Source organism: Diachasmimorpha longicaudata, chromosome 1 (assembly GCF_034640455.1).
Source record: "Diachasmimorpha longicaudata isolate KC_UGA_2023 chromosome 1, iyDiaLong2, whole genome shotgun sequence".
In the NCBI taxonomy this organism is placed as follows: domain Eukaryota; kingdom Metazoa; phylum Arthropoda; class Insecta; order Hymenoptera; family Braconidae; genus Diachasmimorpha; species Diachasmimorpha longicaudata.
Window position 1 is genome coordinate 3242107 of NC_087225.1, and position 22946 is coordinate 3265052.

Consider the following 22946-nt stretch of genomic DNA (forward strand, 5'->3'; position numbering starts at 1 on the left):
GAAAAAATCGACTTTAGAAAATTCCCGGACCCCTAGAAAAATCGGAAATCGTCTCACGAAACCAATGGCGCCAGCCAAATTGCCCTAGCTATGATATTTCCAAAGATATGGGCGAAGAACGGTGTGATCCCAAATCCAGGCCCGTTTGGCTCTAGGAGGCGCAGGAGCCGAGAAAAACGCGAAAAACCAAAAAATCGACTGTGGACAATTCCCGGACCCCTAGAAAAATCGGAAATCATCTCACGAATCCAATGCCGCCGAACAAATTACCCTAGATATTATAGTTCCAAAGAAATGGACGAAAAACGGTGTGATCCCAAATCCGGGCCCGTTTTGCTCTAGGAGGCCCAAGAGCCGAGAAAAACGCGAAAAACCAAAAAATGGACATTAGAAAATTCCCGGACCCCTAGAAAAATCGGAAATCGTATTGCGAATCCAATGGCGCCAGCCAAATTGTCCTAGCTGTGATATTTCCAAAGATACGGACGAAAAACCGTGTGATCCCAAATCCGGGCCCGTTTTGCTCTAGGAGGCCCAGGAGCCGAGAAAAACGCGAAAAACGAAAAAATCGACTTTAGAAAATTCCCGGATCCCTAGAAAAATCGGAAATCGTCTCACGAATCCAATGTCGCCGAACAAATTACCCTAGATATTATAGTTCCAAAGAAATGGGCGAAAATCGGTCTGAGTCCAAATCCGGGCCCGTTTGGCTCTAATAGGCCAAGGAGCCGAGAAAAACGCGAAAAACGAAAAAATCGACTGTGGACAATTACCGGACCCCTAGAAAAATCGGAAATCATCTCACGAATCCAATGCCGCCGAACAAATTACCCTAGATATTATAGTTCCAAAGAAAGGGACGCAAAGCGGTGTGAACCCAAATCCGGGCCCGTTTGGATCTAGGAGGCCCAGGATCCGAGAAAAACGCGAAAAACGAAAAAATCGACTTTAGAAAATTCCCGGACCCCTAGAAAAATCGGAAATCGTCTCACGAATCCAATGGCGCTAGCCAAAGTGTTCTAGCTATGATATTTCCAAAGATATGGTCAAAAAACGGTGTGATTTCCCGCAAAACGAAAAAATCTACTGTGGGCAATTCGCGGACCCCTAGAAAAATCGGAAATCGTCTCACGAATCAAATGGCGCCAGCCAAATTGTCCCAGCTGTGATATTTTCAAAGATACGGACGAAAAACCGTGTGATCCCAAATCCGGGCCCGTTTTGCTCTAGGAGGCCCAGGAGCCGAGAAAAACGCGAAAAACGAAAAAATCGACTTTAGAAAATTCCCGGATCCCTAGAAAAATCGGAAATCGTCTCACGAATCCAATGGCGCCGAACAAATTACCCTAGATATTATAGTTCCAAAGAAATGGGCGAAAATCGGTCTGAGTCCAAATCCGGGCCCGTTTTGCTCTAGGAGGCCCAGGAGCCGAGAAAAACGCGAAAAACCAAAAAATCGACTTTAGAAAATTCCCGGACCCCTAGAAAAATCGGAAATCATCTCACGAATCCAATGCCGCCGAACAAATTACCCTAGATATTATAGTTCCAAAGAAATGGACGAAAAACGGTGTGATCCCAAATCCGGGCCCGTTTTGCTCTAGGAGGCCCAAGAGCCGAGAAAAACGCGAAAAACCAAAAAATCGACTTTAGAAAATTCCCGGACCCCTAGAAAAATCGGAAATCGTATTGCGAATCCAATGGCGCCAGCCAAATTGTCCTAGTTGTGATATTTCCAAAGATACGGACGAAAAACCGTGTGATCCCAAATCCGGGCCCGTTTTGCTCTAGGAGGCCCAGGAGCCGAGAAAAACGCGAAAAACGAAAAAATCGACTTTAGAAAATTCCCGGATCCCTAGAAAAATCGGAAATCGTCTCACGAATCCAATGGCGCCGAACAAATTACCCTAGATATTATAGTTCCAAAGAAATGGGCGAAAATCGGTCTGAGTCCAAATCCGGGCCCGTTTGGCTCTAATAGGCCAAGGAGCCGAGAAAAACGCGAAAAACGAAAAAATCGACTGTGGACAATTCCCGGACCCCTAGAAAAATCGGAAATCATCTCACGAATCCAATGCCGCCGAACAAATTACCCTAGATATTATAGTTCCAAAGGAAGGGACGAAAAGCGGTGTGAACCCAAATCCGGGCCCGTTTGGCTCTAGGAGGCCCAGGATCCGAGAAAAACGCGAAAAACGAAAAAATCGACTTTAGGAAATTCCCGGACCCCTAGAAAAATCGGAAATCGTCTCACGAATCCAATGGCGCCGAACAAATTACCCTAGATATTATAGTTCCAAAGAAATGGGCGAAAATCGGTCTGAGTCCAAATCCGGGCCCGTTTTGCTCTAGGAGGCCCAGGAGCCGAGAAAAACGCGAAAAACCAAAAAATCGACTGTGGACAATTCCCGGACCCCTAGAAAAATCGGAAATCATCTCACGAATCCAATGCCGTCGAACAAATTACCCTAGATATTATAGTTCCAAAGAAATGGACGAAAAACGGTGTGATCCCAAATCCGGGCCCGTTTTGCTCTAGGAGGCCCAAGAGCCGAGAAAAACGCGAAAAACGAAAAAATCGACTTTAGAAAATTCCCGGATCCCTAGAAAAATCGGAAATCGTCTCACGAATCCAATGGCGCCGAACAAATTACCCTAGATATTATAGTTCCAAAGAAATGGGCGAAAATCGGTCTGAGTCCAAATCCGGGCCCGTTTGGCTCTAAGAGGCCAAGGAGCCGAGAAAAACGCGAAAAACGAAAAAATCGACTGTGGACAATTCCCGGACCCCTAGAAAAATCGGAAATCATCTCACGAATCCAATGCCGCCGAACAAATTACCCTAGATATTATAGTTCCAAAGAAAGGGACGAAAAACGGTGTGAACCCAAATCCGGGCCCGTTTGGCTCTAGGAGGCCCAGGATCCGAGAAAAACGCGAAAAACGAAAAAATCGACTTTAGAAAATTCCCGGACCCCTAGAAAAATCGGAAATCGTCTCACGAATCCAATGGCGCTAGCCAAAGTGTTCTAGCTATGATATTTCCAAAGATATGGGCTAAAAACGGTGTCATCCCAAATCAGGGCCCGTTTTGCTCTAGGAGGCCCACGAGCCGAGAAAAATGCGAAAAACGAAAAAATCGACTTTAGAAAATTCCCGGACCCCTAGAAAAATCGGAAATCGTCTCACGAAACCAATGGCGCCAGCCAAATTGCCCTAGCTGTGATATTTCCAAAGATATGGGCGAAGAACGGTGTGATCCCAAATCCAGGCCCGTTTGGCTCTAGGAGGCGCAGGAGCCGAGAAAAACGCGAAAAACCAAAAAATCGACTGTGGACAATTCCCGGACCCCTAGAAAAATCGGAAATCATCTCACGAATCCAATGCCGCCGAACAAATTACCCTAGATATTATACTTCCAAAGAAATGGACGAAAAACGGTGTGATCCCAAATCCGGGCCCGTTTTGCTCTAGGAGGCCCAAGAGCCGAGAAAAACGCGAAAAACCAAAAAATCGACTTTAGAAAATTCCCGGACCCCTAGAAAAATCGGAAATCGTATTGCGAATCCAATGGCGCCAGCCAAATTGTCCTAGTTGTGATATTTCCAAAGATACGGACGAAAAACCGTGTGATCCCAAATCCGGGCCCGTTTTGCTCTAGGAGGCCCAGGAGCCGAGAAAAACGCGAAAAACGAAAAAATCGACTTTAGAAAATTCCCGGATCCCTAGAAAAATCGGAAATCGTCTCACGAATCCAATGGCGCCGAACAAATTACCCTAGATATTATAGTTCCAAAGAAATGGGCGAAAATCGGTCTGAGTCCAAATCCGGGCCCGTTTTGCTTCAGGAGGCCCAGGAGCCGAGAAAAACGCGAAAAACCAAAAAATCGACTGTGGACAATTCCCGGACCCCTAGAAAAATCGGAAATCATCTCACGAATCCAATGCCGTCGAACAAATTACCCTAGATATTATAGTTCCAAAGAAATGGACGAAAAACGGTGTGATCCCAAATCCGGGCCCGTTTTGCTCTAGGAGGCCCAAGAGCCGAGAAAAACGCGAAAAACGAAAAAATCGACTTTAGAAAATTCCCGGATCCCTAGAAAAATCGGAAATCGTCTCACGAATCCAATGGCGCCGAACAAATTACCCTAGATATTATAGTTCCAAAGAAATGGGCGAAAATCGGTCTGAGTCCAAATCCGGGCCCGTTTGGCTCTAAGAGGCCAAGGAGCCGAGAAAAACGCGAAAAACGAAAAAATCGACTGTGGACAATTCCCGGACCCCTAGAAAAATCGGAAATCATCTCACGAATCCAATGCCGCCGAACAAATTACCCTAGATATTATAGTTCCAAAGAAAGGGACGAAAAACGGTGTGAACCCAAATCCGGGCCCGTTTGGCTCTAGGAGGCCCAGGATCCGAGAAAAACGCGAAAAACGAAAAAATCGACTTTAGAAAATTCCCGGACCCCTAGAAAAATCGGAAATCGTCTCACGAATCCAATGGCGCTAGCCAAAGTGTTCTAGCTATGATATCTCCAAAGATATGGGCTAAAAACGGTGTCATCCCAAATCAGGGCCCGTTTTGCTCTAGGAGGCCCACGAGCCGAGAAAAATGCGAAAAACGAAAAAATCGACTTTAGAAAATTCCCGGACCCCTAGAAAAATCGGAAATCGTCTCACGAAACCAATGGCGCCAGCCAAATTGCCCTAGCTATGATATTTCCAAAGATATGGGCGAAGAACGGTGTGATCCCAAATCCAGGCCCGTTTGGCTCTAGGAGGCGCAGGAGCCGAGAAAAACGCGAAAAACCAAAAAATCGACTGTGGACAATTCCCGGACCCCTAGAAAAATCGGAAATCATCTCACGAATCCAATGCCGCCGAACAAATTACCCTAGATATTATAGTTCCAAAGAAATGGACGAAAAACGGTGTGATCCCAAATCCGGGCCCGTTTTGCTCTAGGAGGCCCAAGAGCCGAGAAAAACGCGAAAAACCAAAAAATCGACTTTAGAAAATTCCCGGACCCCTAGAAAAATCGGAAATCGTATTGCGAATCCAATGGCGCCAGCCAAATTGTCCTAGTTGTGATATTTCCAAAGATACGGACGAAAAACCGTGTGATCCCAAATCCGGGCCCGTTTTGCTCTAGGAGGCCCAGGAGCCGAGAAAAACGCGAAAAACGAAAAAATCGACTTTAGAAAATTCCCGGATCCCTAGAAAAATCGGAAATCGTCTCACGAATCCAATGGCGCCGAACAAATTACCCTAGATATTATAGTTCCAAAGAAATGGGCGAAAATCGGTCTGAGTCCAAATCCGGGCCCGTTTGGCTCTAATAGGCCAAGGAGCCGAGAAAAACGCGAAAAACGAAAAAATCGACTGTGGACAATTCCCGGACCCCTAGAAAAATCGGAAATCATCTCACGAATCCAATGCCGCCGAACAAATTACCCTAGATATTATAGTTCCAAAGGAAGGGACGAAAAGCGGTGTGAACCCAAATCCGGGCCCGTTTGGCTCTAGGAGGCCCAGGATCCGAGAAAAACGCGAAAAACGAAAAAATCGACTTTAGGAAATTCCCGGACCCCTAGAAAAATCGGAAATCGTCTCACGAATCCAATGAGGCCAGTCAAATTATCCTAGCTATGATAGTTCCAAAGAAATGGACGAAAAACGGTGTGATCCCAAATCCGGGCCCGTTTTGCTCTAGGAGGCCCAGGAGTCGAGAAAAACGCGAAAAACGAAAAAATCGACTTTAGAAAATTCCCGGACCCCTAGAAAAATCGGAAATCATCTCACGAATCCAATGCCGCCGAACAAATTACCCTAGATATTATAGTTCCAAAGAAAGGGACGAAAAACGGTGTGAACCCAAATCCGGGCCCGTTTGGCTCTAGGAGGCCCAGGATCCGAGAAAAACGCGAAAAACGAAAAAATCGACTTTAGAAAATTCCCGGACCCCTAGAAAAATCGGAAATCGTCTCACGAATCCAATGGCGCTAGCCAAAGTGTTCTAGCTATGATATTTCCAAAGATATGGGCTAAAAACGGTGTCATCCCAAATCAGGGCCCGTTTTGCTCTAGGAGGCCCACGAGCCGAGAAAAATGCGAAAAACGAAAAAATCGACTTTAGAAAATTCCCGGACCCCTAGAAAAATCGGAAATCGTCTCACGAAACCAATGGCGCCAGCCAAATTGCCCTAGCTATGATATTTCCAAAGATATGGGCGAAGAACGGTGTGATCCCAAATCCAGGCCCGTTTGGCTCTAGGAGGCGCAGGAGCCGAGAAAAACGCGAAAAACCAAAAAATCGACTGTGGACAATTCCCGGACCCCTAGAAAAATCGGAAATCATCTCACGAATCCAATGCCGCCGAACAAATTACCCTAGATATTATACTTCCGAAGAAATGGACGAAAAACGGTGTGATCCCAAATCCGGGCCCGTTTTGCTCTAGGAGGCCCAAGAGCCGAGAAAAACGCGAAAAACCAAAAAATCGACTTTAGAAAATTCCCGGACCCCTAGAAAAATCGGAAATCGTATTGCGAATCCAATGGCGCCAGCCAAATTGTCCTAGTTGTGATATTTCCAAAGATACGGACGAAAAACCGTGTGATCCCAAATCCGGGCCCGTTTTGCTTCAGGAGGCCCAGGAGCCGAGAAAAACGCGAAAAACCAAAAAATCGACTGTGGACAATTCCCGGACCCCTAGAAAAATCGGAAATCATCTCACGAATCCAATGCCGTCGAACAAATTACCCTAGATATTATAGTTCCAAAGAAATGGACGAAAAACGGTGTGATCCCAAATCCGGGCCCGTTTTGCTCTAGGAGGCCCAAGAGCCGAGAAAAACGCGAAAAACGAAAAAATCGACTTTAGAAAATTCCCGGATCCCTAGAAAAATCGGAAATCGTCTCACGAATCCAATGGCGCCGAACAAATTACCCTAGATATTATAGTTCCAAAGAAATGGGCGAAAATCGGTCTGAGTCCAAATCCGGGCCCGTTTGGCTCTAAGAGGCCAAGGAGCCGAGAAAAACGCGAAAAACGAAAAAATCGACTGTGGACAATTCCCGGACCCCTAGAAAAATCGGAAATCATCTCACGAATCCAATGCCGCCGAACAAATTACCCTAGATATTATAGTTCCAAAGAAAGGGACGAAAAACGGTGTGAACCCAAATCCGGGCCCGTTTGGCTCTAGGAGGCCCAGGATCCGAGAAAAACGCGAAAAACGAAAAAATCGACTTTAGAAAATTCCCGGACCCCTAGAAAAATCGGAAATCGTCTCACGAATCCAATGGCGCTAGCCAAAGTGTTCTAGCTATGATATCTCCAAAGATATGGGCTAAAAACGGTGTCATCCCAAATCAGGGCCCGTTTTGCTCTAGGAGGCCCACGAGCCGAGAAAAATGCGAAAAACGAAAAAATCGACTTTAGAAAATTCCCGGACCCCTAGAAAAATCGGAAATCGTCTCACGAAACCAATGGCGCCAGCCAAATTGCCCTAGCTATGATATTTCCAAAGATATGGGCGAAGAACGGTGTGATCCCAAATCCAGGCCCGTTTGGCTCTAGGAGGCGCAGGAGCCGAGAAAAACGCGAAAAACCAAAAAATCGACTGTGGACAATTCCCGGACCCCTAGAAAAATCGGAAATCATCTCACGAATCCAATGCCGCCGAACAAATTACCCTAGATATTATACTTCCGAAGAAATGGACGAAAAACGGTGTGATCCCAAATCCGGGCCCGTTTTGCTCTAGGAGGCCCAAGAGCCGAGAAAAACGCGAAAAACCAAAAAATCGACTTTAGAAAATTCCCGGACCCCTAGAAAAATCGGAAATCGTATTGCGAATCCAATGGCGCCAGCCAAATTGTCCTAGTTGTGATATTTCCAAAGATACGGACGAAAAACCGTGTGATCCCAAATCCGGGCCCGTTTTGCTCTAGGAGGCCCAGGAGCCGAGAAAAACGCGAAAAACGAAAAAATCGACTTTAGAAAATTCCCGGATCCCTAGAAAAATCGGAAATCGTCTCACGAATCCAATGGCGCCGAACAAATTACCCTAGATATTATAGTTCCAAAGAAATGGGCGAAAATCGGTCTGAGTCCAAATCCGGGCCCGTTTGGCTCTAATAGGCCAAGGAGCCGAGAAAAACGCGAAAAACGAAAAAATCGACTGTGGACAATTCCCGGACCCCTAGAAAAATCGGAAATCATCTCACGAATCCAATGCCGCCGAACAAATTACCCTAGATATTATAGTTCCAAAGGAAGGGACGAAAAGCGGTGTGAACCCAAATCCGGGCCCGTTTGGCTCTAGGAGGCCCAGGATCCGAGAAAAACGCGAAAAACGAAAAAATCGACTTTAGGAAATTCCCGGACCCCTAGAAAAATCGGAAATCGTCTCACGAATCCAATGAGGCCAGTCAAATTATCCTAGCTATGATAGTTCCAAAGAAATGGACGAAAAACGGTGTGATCCCAAATCCGGGCCCGTTTTGCTCTAGGAGGCCCAGGAGTCGAGAAAAACGCGAAAAACGAAAAAATCGACTTTAGAAAATTCCCGGACCCCTAGAAAAATCGGAAATCATCTCACGAATCCAATGCCGCCGAACAAATTACCCTAGATATTATAGTTCCAAAGAAAGGGACGAAAAACGGTGTGAACCCAAATCCGGGCCCGTTTGGCTCTAGGAGGCCCAGGATCCGAGAAAAACGCGAAAAACGAAAAAATCGACTTTAGAAAATTCCCGGACCCCTAGAAAAATCGGAAATCGTCTCACGAATCCAATGGCGCTAGCCAAAGTGTTCTAGCTATGATATTTCCAAAGATATGGGCTAAAAACGGTGTCATCCCAAATCAGGGCCCGTTTTGCTCTAGGAGGCCCACGAGCCGAGAAAAATGCGAAAAACGAAAAAATCGACTTTAGAAAATTCCCGGACCCCTAGAAAAATCGGAAATCGTCTCACGAAACCAATGGCGCCAGCCAAATTGCCCTAGCTATGATATTTCCAAAGATATGGGCGAAGAACGGTGTGATCCCAAATCCAGGCCCGTTTGGCTCTAGGAGGCGCAGGAGCCGAGAAAAACGCGAAAAACCAAAAAATCGACTGTGGACAATTCCCGGACCCCTAGAAAAATCGGAAATCATCTCACGAATCCAATGCCGCCGAACAAATTACCCTAGATATTATACTTCCGAAGAAATGGACGAAAAACGGTGTGATCCCAAATCCGGGCCCGTTTTGCTCTAGGAGGCCCAAGAGCCGAGAAAAACGCGAAAAACCAAAAAATCGACTTTAGAAAATTCCCGGACCCCTAGAAAAATCGGAAATCGTATTGCGAATCCAATGGCGCCAGCCAAATTGTCCTAGTTGTGATATTTCCAAAGATACGGACGAAAAACCGTGTGATCCCAAATCCGGGCCCGTTTTGCTCTAGGAGGCCCAGGAGCCGAGAAAAACGCGAAAAACGAAAAAATCGACTTTAGAAAATTCCCGGATCCCTAGAAAAATCGGAAATCGTCTCACGAATCCAATGGCGCCGAACAAATTACCCTAGATATTATAGTTCCAAAGAAATGGACGAAAAACGGTGTGATCCCAAATCCGGGCCCGTTTTGCTCTAGGAGGCCCAAGAGCCGAGAAAAACGCGAAAAACGAAAAAATCGACTTTAGAAAATTCCCGGATCCCTAGAAAAATCGGAAATCGTCTCACGAATCCAATGGCGCCGAACAAATTACCCTAGATATTATAGTTCCAAAGAAATGGGCGAAAATCGGTCTGAGTCCAAATCCGGGCCCGTTTGGCTCTAATAGGCCAAGGAGCCGAGAAAAACGCGAAAAACGAAAAAATCGACTGTGGACAATTCCCGGACCCCTAGAAAAATCGGAAATCATCTCACGAATCCAATGCCGCCGAACAAATTACCCTAGATATTATAGTTCCAAAGGAAGGGACGAAAAGCGGTGTGAACCCAAATCCGGGCCCGTTTGGCTCTAGGAGGCCCAGGATCCGAGAAAAACGCGAAAAACGAAAAAATCGACTTTAGGAAATTCCCGGACCCCTAGAAAAATCGGAAATCGTCTCACGAATCCAATGAGGCCAGTCAAATTATCCTAGCTATGATAGTTCCAAAGAAATGGACGAAAAACGGTGTGATCCCAAATCCGGGCCCGTTTTGCTCTAGGAGGCCCAGGAGTCGAGAAAAACGCGAAAAACGAAAAAATCGACTTTAGAAAATTCCCGGACCCCTAGAAAAATCGGAAATCGTCTCACGAATCCAATGGCGCTAGACAAAGTGTTCTAGCTATGATATTTCCAAAGATATGGTCAAAAAACGGTGTGATTTTCGCAAAACGAAAAAATGTACTGTGGGCAATTCGCGGACCCATAGAAAAATCGCAAATCGTCTCACGATTCCAATGGCGCCAGCCAAATTATCCTAGCTATGATAGTTCCAAAGAAATGGACGAAAAACGGTGTGATCCCAAATCCGGGCCCGTTTTGCTCTAGGAGGGCCAGGAGCCGAGAAAAATGCGAAAAACGAAAAAATCGACTGTGGACAATTCGCGGACCCCTAGAAAAATCGGAAATCGTCTCACGAATCAAATGGCGCCAGCCAAATTGCCCTAGCTATGATATTTCCAAAGATATGGGCGAAGAACGGTGTGATCTCAAATCCAGGCCCGTTTGGCTCTAGGAGGCCCAGGAGCCGAGAAAAACGCGGAAAACCAAAAAATCGACTGTGGACAATTCCCGGACCCCTAGAAAAATCGGAAATCATCTCACGAATCCAATGCCGTCGAACAAATTACCCTAGATATTATAGTTCCAAAGAAATGGACGAAAAACGGTGTGATTCCAAATCCGGGCCCGTTTTGCTCTAGGAGGCCCAAGAGCCGAGAAAAACGCGAAAAACCAAAAAATCGACTTTAGAAAATTCCCGGACCGCTAGAAAAATCGGAAATCGTATTGCGAATCCAATGGCGCCAGCCAAATTGTCCTAGCTGTGATATTTTCAAAGATACGGACGAAAAACCGTGTGATCCCAAATCCGGGCCCGTTTTGCTCTAGGAGGCCCAGGAGCCGAGAAAAACGCGAAAAACGAAAAAATCGACTTTAGAAAATTCCCGGATCCCTAGAAAAATCGGAAATCGTCTCACGAATCCAATGGCGCCGAACAAATTACCCTAGATATTATAGTTCCAAAGAAATGGGCGAAAATCGGTCTGAGTCCAAATCCGGGCCCGTTTTGCTCTAGGAGGCCCAGGAGCCGAGAAAAACGCGAAAAACCAAAAAATCGACTGTGGACAATTCCCGGACCCCTAGAAAAATCGGAAATCATCTCACGAATCCAATGCCGTCGAACAAATTACCCTAGATATTATAGTTCCAAAGAAATGGACGAAAAACGGTGTGATCCCAAATCCGGGCCCGTTTTGCTCTAGGAGGCCCAAGAGCCGAGAAAAACGCGAAAAACGAAAAAATCGACTTTAGAAAATTCCCGGATCCCTAGAAAAATCGGAAATCGTCTCACGAATCCAATGGCGCCGAACAAATTACCCTAGATATTATAGTTCCAAAGAAATGGGCGAAAATCGGTCTGAGTCCAAATCCGGGCCCGTTTGGCTCTAAGAGGCCAAGGAGCCGAGAAAAACGCGAAAAACGAAAAAATCGACTGTGGACAATTCCCGGACCCCTAGAAAAATCGGAAATCATCTCACGAATCCAATGCCGCCGAACAAATTACCCTAGATATTATAGTTCCAAAGAAAGGGACGAAAAACGGTGTGAACCCAAATCCGGGCCCGTTTGGCTCTAGGAGGCCCAGGATCCGAGAAAAACGCGAAAAACGAAAAAATCGACTTTAGAAAATTCCCGGACCCCTAGAAAAATCGGAAATCGTCTCACGAATCCAATGGCGCTAGCCAAAGTGTTCTAGCTATGATATTTCCAAAGATATGGGCTAAAAACGGTGTCATCCCAAATCAGGGCCCGTTTTGCTCTAGGAGGCCCACGAGCCGAGAAAAATGCGAAAAACGAAAAAATCGACTTTAGAAAATTCCCGGACCCCTAGAAAAATCGGAAATCGTCTCACGAAACCAATGGCGCCAGCCAAATTGCCCTAGCTATGATATTTCCAAAGATATGGGCGAAGAACGGTGTGATCCCAAATCCAGGCCCGTTTGGCTCTAGGAGGCGCAGGAGCCGAGAAAAACGCGAAAAACCAAAAAATCGACTGTGGACAATTCCCGGACCCCTAGAAAAATCGGAAATCATCTCACGAATCCAATGCCGCCGAACAAATTACCCTAGATATTATACTTCCGAAGAAATGGACGAAAAACGGTGTGATCCCAAATCCGGGCCCGTTTTGCTCTAGGAGGCCCAGGAGCCGAGAAAAACGCGAAAAACGAAAAAATCGACTTTAGAAAATTCCCGGATCCCTAGAAAAATCGGAAATCGTCTCACGAATCCAATGGCGCCGAACAAATTACCCTAGATATTATAGTTCCAAAGAAAGGGACGAAAAGCGGTGTGAACCCAAATCCGGGCCCGTTTGGCTCTAGGAGGCCCAGGATCCGAGAAAAACGCGAAAAACGAAAAAATCGACTTTAGAAAATTCCCGGACCCCTAGAAAAATCGGAAATCGTCTCACGAATCCAATGGCGCCGAACAAATTACCCTAGATATTATAGTTCCAAAGAAATGGACGAAAAACGGTGTGATCCCAAATCCGGACCCGTTTTGCTCTAGGAGGGCCAGGAGCCGAGAAAAACGCGCAAAACGAAAAAATCTACTGTGGACAATTCGCGGACCCCTAGAAAAATCGGAAATCGTCTCACGATTCCAATGACGCTAGCCAAAGTGTTCTAGCTATGATATTTCCAAAGATATGGGCTAAAAACGCTGTGATCCCAAATGAGGGCCCGTTCTGCTCTAGGAGGGCCAGGAGCCGAGAAAAACGCGAAAAACGAAAAAATCGACTTTAGAAAATTCCCGGACCCCTAGAAAAATCGGAAATCGTATTGCGAATCCAATGGCGCCAGCCAAATTGTCCTAGCTGTGATATTTCCAAAGATACGGACGAAAAACCGTGTGATCCCAAATCCGGGCCCGTTTTGCTCTAGGAGGCCCAGGAGTCGAGAAAAACGCGAAAAACGAAAAAATCGACTTTAGAAAATTCCCGGATCCCTAGAAAAATCGGAAATCGTCTCACGAATCCAATGGCGCCGAACAAATTACCCTAGATATTATAGTTCCAAAGAAATGGGCGAAAATCGGTCTGAGTCCAAATCCGGGCCCGTTTGGCTCTAATAGGCCAAGGTGCCGAGAAAAACGCGAAAAACGAAAAAATCAACTGTGGACAATTCCCGGACCCCTAGAAAAATCGGAAATCATCTCACGAATCCAATGTCGCCGAACAAATTACCCTAGATATTATAGTTCCAAAGAAAGGGACGAAAAGCGGTGTGAACCCAAATCCGGGCCCGTTTGGCTCTAGGAGGCCCAGGATCCGAGAAAAACGCGAAAAACGAAAAAATCGACTTTAGAAAATTCCCGGACCCCTAGAAAAATCGGAAATCGTCTCACGAATCCAATGGCGCTAGACAAAGTGTTCTAGCTATGATATTTCCAAAGATATGGTCAAAAAACGGTGTGATTTTCGCAAAACGAAAAAATGTACTGTGGGCAATTCGCGGACCCATAGAAAAATCGCAAATCGTCTCACGATTCCAATGGCGCCAGCCAAATTATCCTAGCTATGATAGTTCCAAAGAAATGGACGAAAAACGGTGTGATCCCAAATCCGGGCCCGTTTTGCTCTAGGAGGGCCAGGAGCCGAGAAAAATGCGAAAAACGAAAAAATCGACTGTGGACAATTCGCGGACCCCTAGAAAAATCGGAAATCGTCTCACGAATCAAATGGCGCCAGCCAAATTGCCCTAGCTATGATATTTCCAAAGATATGGGCGAAGAACGGTGTGATCTCAAATCCAGGCCCGTTTGGCTCTAGGAGGCCCAGGAGCCGAGAAAAACGCGGAAAACCAAAAAATCGACTGTGGACAATTCCCGGACCCCTAGAAAAATCGGAAATCATCTCACGAATCCAATGCCGTCGAACAAATTACCCTAGATATTATAGTTCCAAAGAAATGGACGAAAAACGGTGTGATTCCAAATCCGGGCCCGTTTTGCTCTAGGAGGCCCAAGAGCCGAGAAAAACGCGAAAAACCAAAAAATCGACTTTAGAAAATTCCCGGACCGCTAGAAAAATCGGAAATCGTATTGCGAATCCAATGGCGCCAGCCAAATTGTCCTAGCTGTGATATTTTCAAAGATACGGACGAAAAACCGTGTGATCCCAAATCCGGGCCCGTTTTGCTCTAGGAGGCCCAGGAGCCGAGAAAAACGCGAAAAACGAAAAAATCGACTTTAGAAAATTCCCGGATCCCTAGAAAAATCGGAAATCGTCTCACGAATCCAATGGCGCCGAACAAATTACCCTAGATATTATAGTTCCAAAGAAATGGGCGAAAATCGGTCTGAGTCCAAATCCGGGCCCGTTTTGCTCTAGGAGGCCCAGGAGCCGAGAAAAACGCGAAAAACCAAAAAATCGACTGTGGACAATTCCCGGACCCCTAGAAAAATCGGAAATCATCTCACGAATCCAATGCCGTCGAACAAATTACCCTAGATATTATAGTTCCAAAGAAATGGACGAAAAACGGTGTGATCCCAAATCCGGGCCCGTTTTGCTCTAGGAGGCCCAAGAGCCGAGAAAAACGCGAAAAACGAAAAAATCGACTTTAGAAAATTCCCGGATCCCTAGAAAAATCGGAAATCGTCTCACGAATCCAATGGCGCCGAACAAATTACCCTAGATATTATAGTTCCAAAGAAATGGGCGAAAATCGGTCTGAGTCCAAATCCGGGCCCGTTTGGCTCTAAGAGGCCAAGGAGCCGAGAAAAACGCGAAAAACGAAAAAATCGACTGTGGACAATTCCCGGACCCCTAGAAAAATCGGAAATCATCTCACGAATCCAATGCCGCCGAACAAATTACCCTAGATATTATAGTTCCAAAGAAAGGGACGAAAAACGGTGTGAACCCAAATCCGGGCCCGTTTGGCTCTAGGAGGCCCAGGATCCGAGAAAAACGCGAAAAACGAAAAAATCGACTTTAGAAAATTCCCGGACCCCTAGAAAAATCGGAAATCGTCTCACGAATCCAATGGCGCTAGCCAAAGTGTTCTAGCTATGATATTTCCAAAGATATGGGCTAAAAACGGTGTCATCCCAAATCAGGGCCCGTTTTGCTCTAGGAGGCCCACGAGCCGAGAAAAATGCGAAAAACGAAAAAATCGACTTTAGAAAATTCCCGGACCCCTAGAAAAATCGGAAATCGTCTCACGAAACCAATGGCGCCAGCCAAATTGCCCTAGCTATGATATTTCCAAAGATATGGGCGAAGAACGGTGTGATCCCAAATCCAGGCCCGTTTGGCTCTAGGAGGCGCAGGAGCCGAGAAAAACGCGAAAAACCAAAAAATCGACTGTGGACAATTCCCGGACCCCTAGAAAAATCGGAAATCATCTCACGAATCCAATGCCGCCGAACAAATTACCCTAGATATTATAGTTCCAAAGAAATGGACGAAAAACGGTGTGATTCCAAATCCGGGCCCGTTTTGCTCTAGGAGGCCCAAGAGCCGAGAAAAACGCGAAAAACCAAAAAATCGACTTTAGAAAATTCCCGGACCCCTAGAAAAATCGGAAATCGTATTGCGAATCCAATGGCGCCAGCCAAATTGTCCTAGTTGTGATATTTCCAAAGATACGGACGAAAAACCGTGTGATCCCAAATCCGGGCCCGTTTTGCTCTAGGAGGCCCAGGAGCCGAGAAAAACGCGAAAAACGAAAAAATCGACTTTAGAAAATTCCCGGATCCCTAGAAAAATCGGAAATCGTCTCACGAATCCAATGGCGCCGAACAAATTACCCTAGATATTATAGTTCCAAAGAAATGGGCGAAAATCGGTCTGAGTCCAAATCCGGGCCCGTTTGGCTCTAATAGGCCAAGGAGCCGAGAAAAACGCGAAAAACGAAAAAATCGACTGTGGACAATTCCCGGACCCCTAGAAAAATCGGAAATCATCTCACGAATCCAATGCCGCCGAACAAATTACCCTAGATATTATAGTTCCAAAGGAAGGGACGAAAAGCGGTGTGAACCCAAATCCGGGCCCGTTTGGCTCTAGGAGGCCCAGGATCCGAGAAAAACGCGAAAAACGAAAAAATCGACTTTAGAAAATTCCCGGACCCCTAGAAAAATCGGAAATCGTCTCACGAATCCAATGGCGCCGAACAAATTACCCTAGATATTATAGTTCCAAAGAAATGGACGAAAAACGGTGTGATCCCAAATCCGGACCCGTTTTGCTCTAGGAGGGCCAGGAGCCGAGAAAAACGCGCAAAACGAAAAAATCTACTGTGGACAATTCGCGGACCCCTAGAAAAATCGGAAATCGTCTCACGATTCCAATGACGCTAGCCAAAGTGTTCTAGCTATGATATTTCCAAAGATATGGGCTAAAAACGCTGTGATCCCAAATGAGGGCCCGTTCTGCTCTAGGAGGGCCAGGAGCCGAGAAAAACGCGAAAAACGAACAAATCGACTTTAGAAAATTCCCGGACCCCTAGAAAAATCGGAAATCGTCTCACGAATCCAATGAGGCCAGTCAAATTATCCTAGCTATGATAGTTCCAAAGAAATGGACGAAAAACGGTGTGATCCCAAATCCGGGCCCGTTTTGCTCTAGGAGGCCCAGGAGCCGAGAAAAACGCGAAAAACCAAAAAATCGACTGTGGACAATTCCCGGACCCCTAGAAAAATCGGAAATCATCTCACGAATCCAATGCCGTCGAACAAATTACCCTAGATATTATAGTTCCAAAGAAATGGACGAAAAACGGTGTGATCCCAAATCCGGGCCCGTTTTGCTCTAGGAGGCCCAAGAGCCGAGAAAAACGCGAAAAACGAAAAAATCGACTTTAGAAAATTCCCGGATCCCTAGAAAAATCGGAAATCGTCTCACGAATCCAATGGCGCCGAACAAATTACCCTAGATATTATAGTTCCAAAGAAATGGGCGAAAATCGGTCTGAGTCCAAATCCGGGCCCGTTTGGCTCTAAGAGGCCAAGGAGCCGAGAAAAACGCGAAAAACGAAAAAATCGACTGTGGACAATTCCCGGACCCCTAGAAAAATCGGAAATCATCTCACGAATCCAATGCCGCCGAACAAATTACCCTAGATATTATAGTTCCAAAGAAAGGGACGAAAAACGGTGTGAACCCAAATCCGGGCCCGTTTGGCTCTAGGAGGCCCAGGATCCGAGAAAAACGCGAAAAACGAAAAAATCGACTTTAGAAAATTCCCGGATCCCTAGAAAAATCGGAAATCGTCTCACGAATCCAATGGCGCCGAACAAATTACCCTAGATATTATAGTTCCAAAGAAATGGGCGAAAATCGGTCTGAGTCCAAATCCGGGCCCGTTTTGCTCTAGGAGGCCCAGGAGCCGAGAAAAACGCGAAAAACCAAAAAATCGACTGTGGACAATTCCCGGACCCCTAGAAAAATCGGAAATCATCTCACGAATCCAATGCCGTCGAACAAATTACCCTAGATATTATAGTTCCAAAGAAATGGACGAAAAACGGTGTGATCCCAAATCCGGGCCCGTTTTGCTCTAGGAGGCCCAAGAGCCGAGAAAAACGCGAAAAACGAAAAAATCGACTTTAGAAAATTCCCGGATCCCTAGAAAAATCGGAAATCGTCTCACGAATCCAATGGCGCCGAACAAATTACCCTAGATATTATAGTTCCAAAGAAATGGGCGAAAATCGGTCTGAGTCCAAATCCGGGCCCGTTTGGCTCTAAGAGGCCAAGGAGCCGAGAAAAACGCGAAAAACGAAAAAATCGACTGTGGACAATTCCCGGACCCCTAGAAAAATCGGAAATCATCTCACGAATCCAATGCCGCCGAACAAATTACCCTAGATATTATAGTTCCAAAGAAAGGGACGAAAAACGGTGTGAACCCAAATCCGGGCCCGTTTGGCTCTAGGAGGCCCAGGATCCGAGAAAAACGCGAAAAACGAAAAAATCGACTTTAGAAAATTCCCGGACCCCTAGAAAAATCGGAAATCGTCTCACGAATCCAATGGCGCTAGTCAAAGTGTTCTAGCTATGATATTTCCAAAGATATGGGCTAAAAACGGTGTCATCCCAAATCAGGGCCCGTTTTGCTCTAGGAGGCCCACGAGCCGAGAAAAATGCGAAAAACGAAAAAATCGACTTTAGAAAATTCCCGGACCCCTAGAAAAATCGGAAATCGTCTCACGAAACCAATGGCGCCAGCCAAATTGCCCTAGCTATGATATTTCCAAAGATATGGGCGAAGAACGGTGTGATCCCAAATCCAGGCCCGTTTGGCTCTAGGAGGCGCAGGAGCCGAGAAAAACGCGAAAAACCAAAAAATCGACTGTGGACAATTCCCGGACCCCTAGAAAAATCGGAAATCATCTCACGAATCCAATGCCGCCGAACAAATTACCCTAGATATTATAGTTCCAAAGAAATGGACGAAAAACGGTGTGATTCCAAATCCGGGCCCGTTTTGCTCTAGGAGGCCCAAGAGCCGAGAAAAACGCGAAAAACCAAAAAATCGACTTTAGAAAATTCCCGGACCCCTAGAAAAATCGGAAATCGTATTGCGAATCCAATGGCGCCAGCCAAATTGTCCTAGTTGTGATATTTCCAAAGATACGGACGAAAAACCGTGTGATCCCAAATCCGGGCCCGTTTTGCTCTAGGAGGCCCAGGAGCCGAGAAAAACGCGAAAAACGAAAAAATCGACTTTAGAAAATTCCCGGATCCCTAGAAAAATCGGAAATCGTCTCACGAATCCAATGGCGCCGAACAAATTACCCTAGATATTATAGTTCCAAAGAAATGGGCGAAAATCGGTCTGAGTCCAAATCCGGGCCCGTTTGGCTCTAATAGGCCAAGGAGCCGAGAAAAACGCGAAAAACGAAAAAATCGACTGTGGACAATTCCCGGACCCCTAGAAAAATCGGAAATCATCTCACGAATCCAATGCCGCCGAACAAATTACCCTAGATATTATAGTTCCAAAGGAAGGGACGAAAAGCGGTGTGAACCCAAATCCGGGCCCGTTTGGCTCTAGGAGGCCCAGGATCCGAGAAAAACGCGAAAAACGAAAAAATCGACTTTAGAAAATTCCCGGACCCCTAGAAAAATCGGAAATCGTCTCACGAATCCAATGGCGCCGAACAAATTACCCTAGATATTATAGTTCCAAAGAAATGGACGAAAAACGGTGTGATCCCAAATCCGGACCCGTTTTGCTCTAGGAGGGCCAGGAGCCGAGAAAAACGCGCAAAACGAAAAAATCTACTGTGGACAATTCGCGGACCCCTAGAAAAATCGGAAATCGTCTCACGATTCCAATGACGCTAGCCAAAGTGTTCTAGCTATGATATTTCCAAAGATATGGGCTAAAAACGCTGTGATCCCAAATGAGGGCCCGTTCTGCTCTAGGAGGGCCAGGAGCCGAGAAAAACGCGAAAAACGAACAAATCGACTTTAGAAAATTCCCGGACCCCTAGAAAAATCGGAAATCGTCTCACGAATCCAATGAGGCCAGTCAAATTATCCTAGCTATGATAGTTCCAAAGAAATGGACGAAAAACGGTGTGATCCCAAATCCGGGCCCGTTTTGCTCTAGGAGGCCCAGGAGCCGAGAAAAACGCGAAAAACCAAAAAATCGACTGTGGACAATTCCCGGACCCCTAGAAAAATCGGAAATCATCTCACGAATCCAATGCCGTCGAACAAATTACCCTAGATATTATAGTTCCAAAGAAATGGACGAAAAACGGTGTGATCCCAAATCCGGGCCCGTTTTGCTCTAGGAGGCCCAAGAGCCGAGAAAAACGCGAAAAACGAAAAAATCGACTTTAGAAAATTCCCGGATCCCTAGAAAAATCGGAAATCGTCTCACGAATCCAATGGCGCCGAACAAATTACCCTAGATATTATAGTTCCAAAGAAATGGGCGAAAATCGGTCTGAGTCCAAATCCGGGCCCGTTTGGCTCTAAGAGGCCAAGGAGCCGAGAAAAACGCGAAAAACGAAAAAATCGACTGTGGACAATTCCCGGACCCCTAGAAAAATCGGAAATCATCTCACGAATCCAATGCCGCCGAACAAATTACCCTAGATATTATAGTTCCAAAGAAAGGGACGAAAAACGGTGTGAACCCAAATCCGGGCCCGTTTGGCTCTAGGAGGCCCAGGATCCGAGAAAAACGCGAAAAACGAAAAAATCGACTTTAGAAAATTCCCGGACCCCTAGAAAAATCGGAAATCGTCTCACGAATCCAATGGCGCTAGCCAAAGTGTTCTAGCTATGATATTTCCAAAGATATGGGCTAAAAACGGTGTCATCCCAAATCAGGGCCCGTTTTGCTCTAGGAGGCCCACGAGCCGAGAAAAATGCGAAAAACGAAAAAATCGACTTTAGAAAATTCCCGGACCCCTAGAAAAATCGGAAATCGTCTCACGAAACCAATGGCGCCAGCCAAATTGCCCTAGCTATGATATTTCCAAAGATATGGGCGAAGAACGGTGTGATCCCAAATCCAGGCCCGTTTGGCTCTAGGAGGCGCAGGAGCCGAGAAAAACGCGAAAAACCAAAAAATCGACTGTGGACAATTCCCGGACCCCTAGAAAAATCGGAAATCATCTCACGAATCCAATGCCGCCGAACAAATTACCCTAGATATTATAGTTCCAAAGAAATGGACGAAAAACGGTGTGATTCCAAATCCGGGCCCGTTTTGCTCTAGGAGGCCCAAGAGCCGAGAAAAACGCGAAAAACCAAAAAATCGACTTTAGAAAATTCCCGGACCCCTAGAAAAATCGGAAATCGTATTGCGAATCCAATGGCGCCAGCCAAATTGTCCTAGTTGTGATATTTCCAAAGATACGGACGAAAAACCGTGTGATCCCAAATCCGGGCCCGTTTTGCTCTAGGAGGCCCAGGAGCCGAGAAAAACGCGAAAAACGAAAAAATCGACTTTAGAAAATTCCCGGATCCCTAGAAAAATCGGAAATCGTCTCACGAATCCAATGGCGCCGAACAAATTACCCTAGATATTATAGTTCCAAAGAAATGGGCGAAAATCGGTCTGAGTCCAAATCCGGGCCCGTTTGGCTCTAATAGGCCAAGGAGCCGAGAAAAACGCGAAAAACGAAAAAATCGACTGTGGACAATTCCCGGACCCCTAGAAAAATCGGAAATCATCTCACGAATCCAATGCCGCCGAACAAATTACCCTAGATATTATAGTTCCAAAGGAAGGGACGAAAAGCGGTGTGAACCCAAATCCGGGCCCGTTTGGCTCTAGGAGGCCCAGGATCCGAGAAAAACGCGAAAAACGAAAAAATCGACTTTAGAAAATTCCCGGACCCCTAGAAAAATCGGAAATCGTCTCACGAATCCAATGGCGCCGAACAAATTACCCTAGATATTATAGTTCCAAAGAAATGGACGAAAAACGGTGTGATCCCAAATCCGGACCCGTTTTGCTCTAGGAGGGCCAGGAGCCGAGAAAAACGCGCAAAACGAAAAAATCTACTGTGGACAATTCGCGGACCCCTAGAAAAATCGGAAATCGTCTCACGATTCCAATGACGCTAGCCAAAGTGTTCTAGCTATGATATTTCCAAAGATATGGGCTAAAAACGCTGTGATCCCAAATGAGGGCCCGTTCTGCTCTAGGAGGGCCAGGAGCCGAGAAAAACGCGAAAAACGAACAAATCGACTTTAGAAAATTCCCGGACCCCTAGAAAAATCGGAAATCGTCTCACGAATCCAATGAGGCCAGTCAAATTATCCTAGCTATGATAGTTCCAAAGAAATGGACGAAAAACGGTGTGATCCCAAATCCGGGCCCGTTTTGCTCTAGGAGGCCCAGGAGCCGAGAAAAACGCGAAAAACCAAAAAATCGACTGTGGACAATTCCCGGACCCCTAGAAAAATCGGAAATCATCTCACGAATCCAATGCCGTCGAACAAATTACCCTAGATATTATAGTTCCAAAGAAATGGACGAAAAACGGTGTGATCCCAAATCCGGGCCCGTTTTGCTCTAGGAGGCCCAAGAGCCGAGAAAAACGCGAAAAACGAAAAAATCGACTTTAGAAAATTCCCGGATCCCTAGAAAAATCGGAAATCGTCTCACGAATCCAATGGCGCCGAACAAATTACCCTAGATATTATAGTTCCAAAGAAATGGGCGAAAATCGGTCTGAGTCCAAATCCGGGCCCGTTTGGCTCTAAGAGGCCAAGGAGCCGAGAAAAACGCGAAAAACGAAAAAATCGACTGTGGACAATTCCCGGACCCCTAGAAAAATCGGAAATCATCTCACGAATCCAATGCCGCCGAACAAATTACCCTAGATATTATAGTTCCAAAGAAAGGGACGAAAAACGGTGTGAACCCAAATCCGGGCCCGTTTGGCTCTAGGAGGCCCAGGATCCGAGAAAAACGCGAAAAACGAAAAAATCGACTTTAGAAAATTCCCGGACCCCTAGAAAAATCGGAAATCGTCTCACGAATCCAATGGCGCCGAACAAATTACCCTAGATATTATAGTTCCAAAGAAATGGACGAAAAACGGTGTGATCCCAAATCCGGACCCGTTTTGCTCTAGGAGGGCCAGGAGCCGAGAAAAACGCGCAAAACGAAAAAATCTACTGTGGACAATTCGCGGACCCCTAGAAAAATCGGAAATCGTTTCACGATTCCAATGACGCTAGCCAAAGTGTTCTAG